The 11,127-nt window shown below is 37.9% G+C and overlaps 1 protein-coding gene across 1 annotated transcript in view; it reads left to right on the top strand.

Annotated features, from left to right (window-relative positions):
- Positions 1-9,982: 9,982 nt before the first annotated feature.
- kcnd3 (potassium voltage-gated channel, Shal-related subfamily, member 3) overlaps positions 9,983-11,127 on the top strand; it is a 61,907-nt gene continuing 60,762 nt past the window's right edge. The window contains exons 1-2 of the mRNA XM_077608371.1: positions 9,983-10,158; positions 10,252-10,330. The gene's annotated coding sequence lies outside the window, so the exon portion shown is untranslated. The remainder of the gene's footprint in view (positions 10,159-10,251; positions 10,331-11,127) is intronic.

Genomic DNA, 11,127 nt, shown 5'->3' with positions numbered 1-11,127 from the left:
AGCCAACTATGGGCATGAGGCAGTGGACACCCTGAATTGGTGGCCAGCCAATCACAGGGCACAAGCAACGACCAACCATGCACCCTCACACTCATGCATATTTAGAGGCAATTTAGTGTTCAACCAGCCTAGCATGCTTGTTTTTGCGATGTGGGAGGAAACCAGCGTACCCAGAGAAAACCCACAGAAGCCGGAGAGAACATGCAAACTCCACACAGGAAGGTCAGACCGCACCTTATATTGGAAAAAAACCGTGAGGCCGACGTGCTAACCGCATGGCTGATTCAAAAAAGCCAAAAAGGCATTTTCACTGTCCACTGAAAAGAATGAACAATAGAACGATGCTGATATGTGGAAATGAGTCTTTACAAGTTTGCAGTAATCGGTTGGCACAGACCACTGTGGACCATTAAAAAGGCATGGGACATGACCCACATAAAATTAAATTAAACTATTAAGACTCAATATGAGGACGGCATTAATCACGAGCGTGTGTGTGCATGAACAGACATTGATACATAAACTCAAACAAGGTTTTCTCTGTTCTTTCGCAGACATTTGCTCTACCCATTTCCAGCCTACAAATTACACTCGTTGGATCACTTGCTTAAAGAAAGTTACTGTGTCTCTGACAGCTGCCACTTGCAGATTTTAAGTTGCCTTTGAAAGGAACTGCTCTGCCAGGATTCCTTCACATTTGCACAAGTGAACGTTGATAGATTGTGATTGTTGTGCAATTCCTCCAACAATGATGCCGAAAGGGGCAATCACATATAAAATTGTATTGCGAAAAATCGTAAATCACCCTGTTGCACAAAAGGAGGAATAGCTAGGTCTAAAACAGCTTCACACAATAAAAAAATCCCCAGGATGCAGAAGGATTTGCAGTCTTTATTTTAATTGTGTAGTGGAAGTATGTTCAAATTTGGACTATATAGTATGTGAAAAATGCATGAATCTTTGAATGTGGATTATATCTATACAAATGAGAAGAATGCTAATGTGTCTAAGTCTCCCATTCACAGCTGTGCTGATTTTTTCCCCACCCCTGAATATTCTCTGCAGAGAATTTGAGATAAATATATTATTGAAGCAGCAAGTGAACATTCACTTGAATTAATACTGCAACCAATGATGATTTCTGAAACATCCTATTTGTATTATGACTGCATTCACACATACTGTACCTCATGGGAAAATCACTTTGAAGTACATGATCATTTATTTCAGAAAAGAAATCTGATTTGTATCCAAATTGAGGTGAAAAAGGTTACAGCAAAAACAGAAAGGAAATCTCTTGACATTTCAGAAGAAAATACACATTAGTCACATGGGAAGAAAATCGCATGAATGAAATAGTAAAGTCCAGTCGGTAGTCGAGCAAAACCCCACAATGCGACTATAGTTTGAACCCAGAGGATGGTTACCTAGTCACCATTACCTGCATTTTTTGGGTGAATGATAGCAGCAAAGAAAATGAGGGGACAGAAGAGGTGACTGTGAAGAAAGGTGACAGATTACACTTGGGATAGAGGGCAATTCTAGATTTGATTAGAACTTTATTTCATCCCGTATTCGGGAAATTTCCTTGGTTGCACTAGCAAGACAGACACACAAGACATTGTAGACCTAGGTAAAAAACTGGAGCCACACACAGGAAGTTCACAAGGTAGGGACCTTCTGCAGACTGAGACTGAGGTTACCACACAGTCCCTCAATAGTCTGGAGGTTTTAAAGATCATCTTCCTTGCCTAGATCCTCCTAAAATGTCCTATCACCTGATCAGCAGCAGCGGAGAGGCCGGTGGGGGTTAAGGATGCTGGTCTTTAAAAAAAAAGAAAAAAGGCTAAAAAGACTTCTTTAATTTAAATGGGATACTTGGTGAATAACAGTAGGAAAACGTTTATATTTTAGTGTTCAGTTTTTTTCATTTGTGTTTTAGGAAGGTAATTGGAAGGATTATGTTGATTATAGCTTCTGAGAATGGTGCTTGAATGCAACACACCCCTTGCAGCCAAGTTACTGTGACAAAAGAGAAGTAGGTTGTGGTTCATCACACACAGGAATGAGAGCAAAAATATGTTTCCAAAGAAAACCCGGTTGCGCCTTTTTTACCTCGTCCAAGAGGGCAAGAAGAGAGATCTAAAAATGGGAATTAAAGGTCGCAGGTGCTCTTCCAATGATAATACTAAAGCCACACACTCATTCACACTCAATATCTTTTGAAGCAAGAGATACCCAACTATTTGCATTTGTCAAAGCAACTTTTCGGTTATGTAATTTCGATGGGAAAAAAGCATTTCAGTCTGAAATTACTTTTTGAGTCATATTTCAGCTTAAACTTTTTTCAGACACTGAGTTTTCACTGCAACTGTAATAAAAATGCTTTGTAGCACTTGTGCACTAATTGCTTTTTTTGTTTTGTTTGTCGTATGGACTAAAGGGTACAGGTAGAGGAAACGTATGCAAACCCACATATATATAAAATGTTAGTTATTGCATTATTGTTCTGATTTTCTAAGTTATTTTGGAGGATAGAGTTCTCCGTGTTCAGAGGTTAGACATATAAACTGGTGTTTTATTGCTGACCAGAAATAGTTTAATTGAAATTCAGTTTGTGTTATTTGCTCAATCGTGTCCGTATTGTTCCGATGATTTATTTGATTGATATTATTGCCATGAAATATGTTTAAACAAGAGTGCTAGAGAACCTTGCCCGGAACTGAACAGTCCTCAGTTTGAAAGGAAATGGAAAACAAACATATGCATGTAAAAGTCTTTGGATTTAGTTTTGACTTGTTGTGATAGTTGTTTTTTTCACAGAAACAAAACATAATTGTCTGTCATTTCTATCCATGTGATGAGCTAGGAGGTCTGGGCAGCTCATCTTAATCAGCATCATAATGAGAGGAGGATAAGCTCCTGTGAATTCTGCCTTGGTCTGACAAGAGATGATCAATAATTCCATATGCGAGCATCTCATTAAGCTCTGGCTGGCGTGCCAGAGAAGATGTGTCTTTGAGTCGCATTTGTTGATACACAAAGCTTTATCCATTGGGCTTTCCATTACTCTCAAAATTACCTCCTACCCTGTCAGTTTATAGAAACAAAACTGAGATTATGTGAGAAAAGTGCTTTGAATGTAGAATCTAGAAACCATACATGAGGGTTACAACAGCTATTATGAAGGTTTCATAGAGCTTTAGTTCAAATTTCTGCTTGCTTTCTGCCCCCAGTATATGTACTGTATACGTACAGTATACTATATACACTTTACTCCGACTTTCTGGAGTCCTGTTAGCTGAACCAGTGAGTCAGCAAACAGAAATTCAAATAGTCTCCACTGGACTGTTCCATCTTTTGGGTGTCTCTCTGATTTATGGTAATCAACTTGAGAAGTACTTCTTCAATGCCCATTGCAACTCTCTATGCTCTGGTTTCGGGCCAGAAGTGCATTTTCAGCAAGAACACTATGACGGCGTGGGAAACCGAGCCATATGCTTGCTGCACACTGAATAAGATTATATCTCATTATAAATGGATTTATCTGCTTTGCATACTGCCAAGTTCTCCCGGCTTTGGGGCTCTTCATTCTATCATTGTAATTACACATGGTTGCTCGGTAAAGTAATAGCAACAATGATTAACTTTACTACCATTTTTAAATTAGGAATTCAATGTCAAAATTGATTACCTTGCAAGCGTGCATATTTCGTTCACAATGAGCCTTTTTTTGTTATTGTCATATTTAATATTGTCTCCATCATTAGTGTTTCTCTATTGTCTTTACTTTTGAGCGTTTTGTTTCTTTGCCAACTGACGTTTGCCTCTATTCCTTTAAAATCATCTTCAAAACAGGTCTCAAATATTTACATAAAACACAGCAATACTGTATATTTTTTTGCTGCGTGAACAGGCCTATTCATTCGGATTTCCCAAACATATTTTAATGAGAACGTGACCAGTTAAGACAATTTTGTAGTCAGTTTCCCTTTTAATCTTTTGGACCTGATGTTTTTGGTAGTTTCATCCAAGGTCACAGAATTAGAGAAATACTAATGAATTCAATGTACTAAATGTAAGAGAGTTCTACATTTTAATCATTTTGAATCCTGCCTGCTTTTTTTATATTGATCTTTGATTACAGCACTGTATAGCATTAGAATTTACCCTCATAAGTCTTTGTCCTCATTTGTATTTATGTTCAACCACTTAGTCAAATGATGAGATATGTAACTTCCCCACTCATAACGAAGGAGGACTGCAAATTTGAAATAATTATTTAAAACATTCATAACACCATGCCAGTTTTGCCTCTGGATTTATTCAATGTAAATATTGATGCTCTCTTATCAGACAGCAACACCATTTCTGATAAGATGAATTTGCGCGACAGAATCCAAATACCAAAGTCCAAATTGAGTGAGCCACGAGTTGTTTACTTAATTAGACACTCCTAAAATCTCTCATACTTGCTGGCAAATAACAAACGTGCATAATGACTCATCAGGCAGAGTTCTGATAAGTACATTCGCTGTAGGTTAGGAGGATTATTTTGTTGTCCTGGCAAAGATTTGAACCTTGCTTATAATTTGTTCCAAAAGAAGGTAATATTGAGTTAGTTGTTGGTGGAAGTTGCTCGTTAATTGAAAATGAGGTGAACACTTAACACAGTTTGGTAAATGATTCAGCATTAATAGGATATTGAGCCAGGTGTTCCTAATGAGATTGCAGAGATTTTGTCATTGCCTTGAACCCATCTCAATGACAGATTAAGGGAAACTCATTGAAATGGTGTGCTCTTCCATGCTCATGTGCAGTTTCTTACTCAACTTGAATGATTGCGTTTATAGCCAAGGTCACAGCAGTGTATGTGACACACATTGTATAGGTTGTCGGACCCAGTCGCAAATACAAGTATGTATAATAGTGGGAAATGTCTTTAATGATTCTTGTATCTTCAAGGTCCACTGAATTTATATTCTACAATATAATCAAGATGGTGAAACTAGCTGTTTTCATCCACAGACCAGGAAGACGGAATGTACACAATTATTCAAATGAATAAACAGTGTTTAAAAAATTATCTGGGGAGAGTAATTAAAAGACCAATATTTAAATTGTCCAACAAGAGAAAAAAAAATAGCGAAGCGGGAATTTTCTTTGTGTGGTAGCAGAATTAGAAAAAGGTTATTTGAAAGGTCTAAAAGTCCAAGTCGGCATAGAAAAAAACATGCAGCTGAATTATACTTACTGCACACGATAAATATTGGCACAATATTTTTTTAAATCTGTGTATGAATTTTTTTAATGAAATTTGATAATTTCATCCGATTTCTGCTGCAATTAATTGTTTTTAAACTTGTTAAACCCTTTGTGATTAATTGGTATTAGGTGTTAACAAACCACCCCTAATTACTTTCTCTACATTTTAATTTCTTACCCCCTTTGCCATTCCTATGCACCTTAGTCAATCACAATGGGCAAAATCGGTCACATTCAACAATGACTTACAATTCATCTAATCCTCTGCAACACTGCCCAGAACTGCTGAGATTATTGTGAGGTACAGTGAGTTCACCTCTTCTGAGGGGGCATACTCAAATTTGACTGATGGATTTTGACATTGACACTGTCCTCTCCATGATAGTGTAAAATGAAGTCTTGTACTAAAGAAGAACAAAATGGCTGTCTATTATCAAGTCAGTATTCTCACATGGGTGAATAAAATGTATCATCGGTGCACTCATGCCAAGTGTTCCGCAATGTTAGCGGTGTATAAAAAATAATGAACACAATATATGGAGTCAGAAGGAAACCCAATGCAGTGAATCGAAATAGTAGATAAATGGCATGGAAGGCCATATATATATATATATATATATATATATATATATATATATATATATATATATATATATATATATATATATGTATATATATATATATATATATATATATATATATATATATATATATATATAGTACGCAATGTAGTCAATATTGCTTTAAATATGTCTATCATGCTGTGGATACACATCAACAAAATTAAATGTATGCGAATGATCAATGTTTCCATGATTTTCACAGAAGCGCCAGCCTCACTGAGTGGCTCAATACACTAAGGACAAGCCTCGCACACATCACGATATAAAGATCTCTATCTCTATCTTTATATAGATCCCTTATCTCATTCTTCTGTCAACCGCCTGTCCGTCCATCTGCCCATCTACTCATCCATCTACTACGTTTGTCCCTACTGATCTGCATGTGTATGCTGAAATTGTTTCACATGACAAAAGAAACCCAACAGTATAAATCTGAGAGTATAAATATCTCATCCATTTATTATCACTTGACAACATGAGTTATAAGGCATTAAAATCCATTTTTTTATGAAAACCATGCCCATGTATACTGATTAGTGAGGCGCACCCTCTTTAACCTTCAGTGATTACATCTCAACCTCATAATTAGGTAGAGGTTCAGGTGCTTGAGATTCAATCATGAAGTTCCCTATCTACAATTAAGAAGACAAGGAAAGCCCAGCTTTGGAACTAGATTGGCTTAGTTTAAATCAGTGAACTGCTAATACAAAGCAAATGACTTACTTGGCTTGGCAAAACTGTCAAAGACAAAATTAAAACGTATATATCTTAGTTTTCCTTTCTCCCATACATTTCCAGCAAAACATCTGCAGATCCATTTTGTCTGATCTTTCATATTTGCTGCTTGATTGCATATTCTCCATTATTGGAAACAAAGGGGCACGGGGGCAAGAAGCGAACACTATTAATCTTACTTAAGCGTCAATGATGACTCAGACACACTGGGAAATGATACCTGTGATGGTTTTACTCACTCTATGAAACAAAATGTTTGATCTCATAAAAAAATGCACATGTATTGGTGGAATATGTGGGTGTCATCCCAAATGTATCTGTTGTCAACTAGAAAGTCTCAGTAAGTCAAAATTGATTGCATGAAAGTAGATACCCATTTTGTTGTGGTAGCTCAGTTTCTTATGGTGTGTGTGTGTGTGTGAGTGTGTGTGAGTGTGTGTGTGTGTGTGTGTGATTGTGTGATTGTGTGTGTGTGTGTGTGTGTGTGTGTGTGTGTGTGTGTGCGTGCATGCGTGCGTGCGTGCGTGCGTGCGTGCGTGCGTGTGTGCGTTCGTGCGTGTGCGCGCGTGTGTTCAGTGTCACCCTCTACTTTATTTCATTTTATTTTTTTGCCAGCACATGATTTAGTATGTGGTACCTTACGAAGGCCGCAAGGATTAAAGTGAAATTGTCCACTGCTAACAACAACACAAAGATTATATAATGCCAAAACCTAACACAAGACTAATACTGTCAGTATTTCATCACAGAATAAATTCAACAGGAGAAAAACAGCTGCATATGTATAAATAAAAAAGAAAACGTATAAGTGGGCATACAGAGAGAAAATGTGTGTTGCTACGTTAGATGCAAAATTAACTTCAAATATTAAAAATAGCCCCCAGATTTTCCTTTGAACTTGCAGTTGATGGAATAGAGGGAATTTATTCAGTGCAAATCTACACAAACATAATCATGCAGAGAGCGGTATTAGCTTTGTAGATTCAAGCGTTGCAGCATCAGTAATAAGGAATAAACTTATACAGACTTAGATTAAATTGAGAATGATACAAGAAAGTCTGAAACAGATGTACCTGTACTAATTTATTGATGATTTAAGTACAAAATCAAATCTTACTTTTTGGACAACAAGATGTGACAAAGTCACTGCAAGTTTTTTTTCTGTTGTGTTAAATATGGTGTTTAAAAAAGCAAGCCAGGATAATTTGCCAGTCAAGTGACCAATTTATCATTAAAAAAAATCTTTCTCTTGATTTTTTTGGGGGGGCATCAAGACACATTGAATGCAACAAAGCAGATAGTATTTAGAATTTTGGCATCCCCGTCATGTCCTTTGGCAATTACTGCCTTCTGCTGACCATGAAATTCATCCCACCTTGTTATTCAGTGACATTTAAATTATTCTAATTTGTTACAAACTCACAAGTTGAAAAGGCCAGTATTTGTGTTCATTTATTCATGTGCGTGACCCTGTCATTCTCATTACAGCTAAAACTTGAGAACATTCTCTAAACTTCACTTTAGTTAAATGTGACATTTACCATTTTTAAATCAGTGTAGGTTTGCAAATTGTGCCACAGAATAACTTTCAATGTATGGTACCCTCATGACTACAGTATGTATATATTGTATATAGATATGCGTTCTGGAAATGTTGGCTCTATTGATTATGGACTACATTGCAGAGTGATAATATCCCAGTTGACTCAATTATGGTCTGCATTTTGTCACACAAAAAAGCAGTGAATAATGTGTGGAGATAGACTCTGAAACTGATTCTGAATACTAATCACCACATTTTCACACAAGAATATCTTTCATTATTTTTTATTTTGAGCATAAGCAACAATGACCTTGATGTAATTGACTGTTCCACTAAAGTAAATAGAATTGCTCACTCAGTCAAATTCAGTAAAGAGGCAATAACTTGAATTTGGAATATTGCGTTAAAGAATATTGAACAAGTTTTTAAAAAAACATGCAAATTTCTCTACTGATTCATTCATCTATCCATCCATTCTCCCACTTATCTTAGGCTTATCTGGGGCAGCAGCTTCATTTACCCAAGCAACTTCATCCAGCTTTTCCCAAGGCGTTCGTGGGTCAGCCAGGAGAATTAGACTTCTCAGTGTGTCCTTGGCCCCACAGTCTTCTCACAGTGTGACGTGCCCAGAACACCTCGCCAGGGAGGACCCTGGTTGGCATCCTAATCAAATGCCCAAGCCACCTCATCACCCTGTCTCTAAGGGAGAACCTCGACACCATGCGGTGGAAACTCATTTTGACCGCTTGTTTTTGGGATCAGGCGGCCCGGCGGATGAGTGGTTAGCGTGTCGGCCTCACAATGGGGGACCTGGGTTCAAATCCGGGCCTGCGTGGGTTTTCTCCAGGTATTCCGGTTTCCTCCCACATTCCAAAGACATGCATGGTAGGCTGATTGGACACTCTAAATTGCCCATATGTATGAGTGTGAGTGTGAATGGTTGTTTGTCTAGTTGTGCCCTGCGATTGGCTGGCCACCAATTCAGGGTGTCCCCCGCCTCTGGGCCCAAGTCAGCTGGGATAGGCTCAAGCACCCCCCGTGACCCTAGTGAGTATAAAGCGGTTCAGGAGATGAGATGAGAGATGTTTTGGGATCTTGTTATTTCGGTCACAACCCACTGCTTGGGACCACAGGTTAGGGTATAATAATAACAAAATAGAAAGTCATCCAGGGGTCTGTTCCATGAGTTTCATCCAAAGCTCAGCCACCTTTTAGAAGCAATATAGTATTTTATATGACGTACTACAAAATAAGCCAACAAAACACTGGCAGTGACATTTAAAATTAGAATGAAAATTAGAACACATTATTAAACACTATCTAAATGACAGATTTAGGCAAAATATAACAGAAAGGGGTTTAAAGAAGTTTAAACTATAATCAGAACAACGTTGAATTGAATTTCATTGCAATTTTACAAGTGTAATGAAATATAAAGCTTCACCACGAAATGCACAAATAACAACAATCAAAGAGACAAATGAATAATCAATAAGTAATAAATACTTTTTTTAAAGTAATAAATTATATGCGCCACTATACAGTATTTATCACCCATTTATCATTACTATTTCGCTTCCTTTTGGACGTAGTAGAGTTCATTATTATAATAAAGAACTTAAAATAACGGCAGTGATGTTAAACCAGAAACAGGTTCCTTTTTAGTGGGGAATCATTGAAAGAAAAGGGGAAAAAAAGCTATACTAGTATTTCATCAATGATTTTTCTCTCTCTGTCAATCAGAGGTTATACGTACTATGTTTTGAGAGCTGGCGAGCGAGTGAGAGAGAGGGAACAGGGAACGAAGAGAATCCCACTCCTGCTCCTCCTCCTCCTCCTCCTCCTCAATCGCTTGTGTCTCCCGGCTCTGCTCGCGTCGAGAAGCCGAGGAGCGAGCGTCTCTGCGGCGGCGTGCTCCTTCCCATCCCTCCGCTCCCCTCCGCTCCCCTCCGCTCCGCTCAGCAGGATGGAAAGTGAGCTCACCGAGCTGTGGTACGTCCACTCGTCGATACTTTCCTGCGCTCTCACGCCACGGTGACACAATCCTCCCTTTTCACCTTGTAACTTACTTGCCACTGAGCATAGATCGCCCTTAAAAGAAGAAACGAACGATAACAGCCCCAACGAAGAAGGTTGCCTTTTTTGGATGGAGAATTTCCTCACGGTGAGTTGAAAGCTGTCATGCGAATGTTTTGGAATATTCTATGTGTTGATGGTTGGCGATGAAATAACTTGTTGGCATTGGGACTTAACGTTGACTAGTTAATATTATTCAATGTCACGGAGGGATACATTAATATTAGTTTGAAGGCGCGTTTAGTGGTGGTGAAACTCAACAGGTTTGGGAGATTCTCTTGCTGGAATAAAGCTCAGAGTGGAAAAGCTCAGTCGTGAGGAGGGACAGGGTGTAGAACGCTTTGTTCTTGTTTTTTTGGTCACTTTACAATGAACAGAAAAAAGTCTACCACTGTTCACATGCTACATAGTTATGAGAGAATAAAAAAATATTAATTTTGACCTACTGTGTAACCTGTAGAACATTTTTGGGAGACAATATCATTGTGTGTATGTATTAATTTTATGTGTGCATGAATATATGTGAGTATTTACATTTTTTTTGCATGACACTGTTTCACATAATTGTGCATGTTCTGGTTGTGTTCAGATTTAACCGATCAAACTCAGGTTAAATGGTAGTCAGCATACAACTGATATCATTTCAAGTATTCTAGGGGGTTCTGTTAAGATTTAGTTTTTTAAATCATTCCTAGTAGGAGCCTGAATGTTTGTGCACTGAGTAGTATTTGGAACAGTTTGCATTTGCCTTCCCTCTTGACTAAGGCCAGAGTTCCAGCTAAAGAAATACAGCAAAAGTCATGATGCTGCCAACACCACCAGGGTTCCTGCTCAGTAGGATTTTATTCTTGTAAGTTTTCCTTTGGTTTCATTTAAGTTTTTTTT

This window comes from Stigmatopora argus, chromosome 1 (assembly GCF_051989625.1).
Source record: "Stigmatopora argus isolate UIUO_Sarg chromosome 1, RoL_Sarg_1.0, whole genome shotgun sequence".
NCBI lineage: Eukaryota > Metazoa > Chordata > Actinopteri > Syngnathiformes > Syngnathidae > Stigmatopora > Stigmatopora argus.
This window is presented reverse-complemented; position numbering and strand designations above follow the sequence as displayed.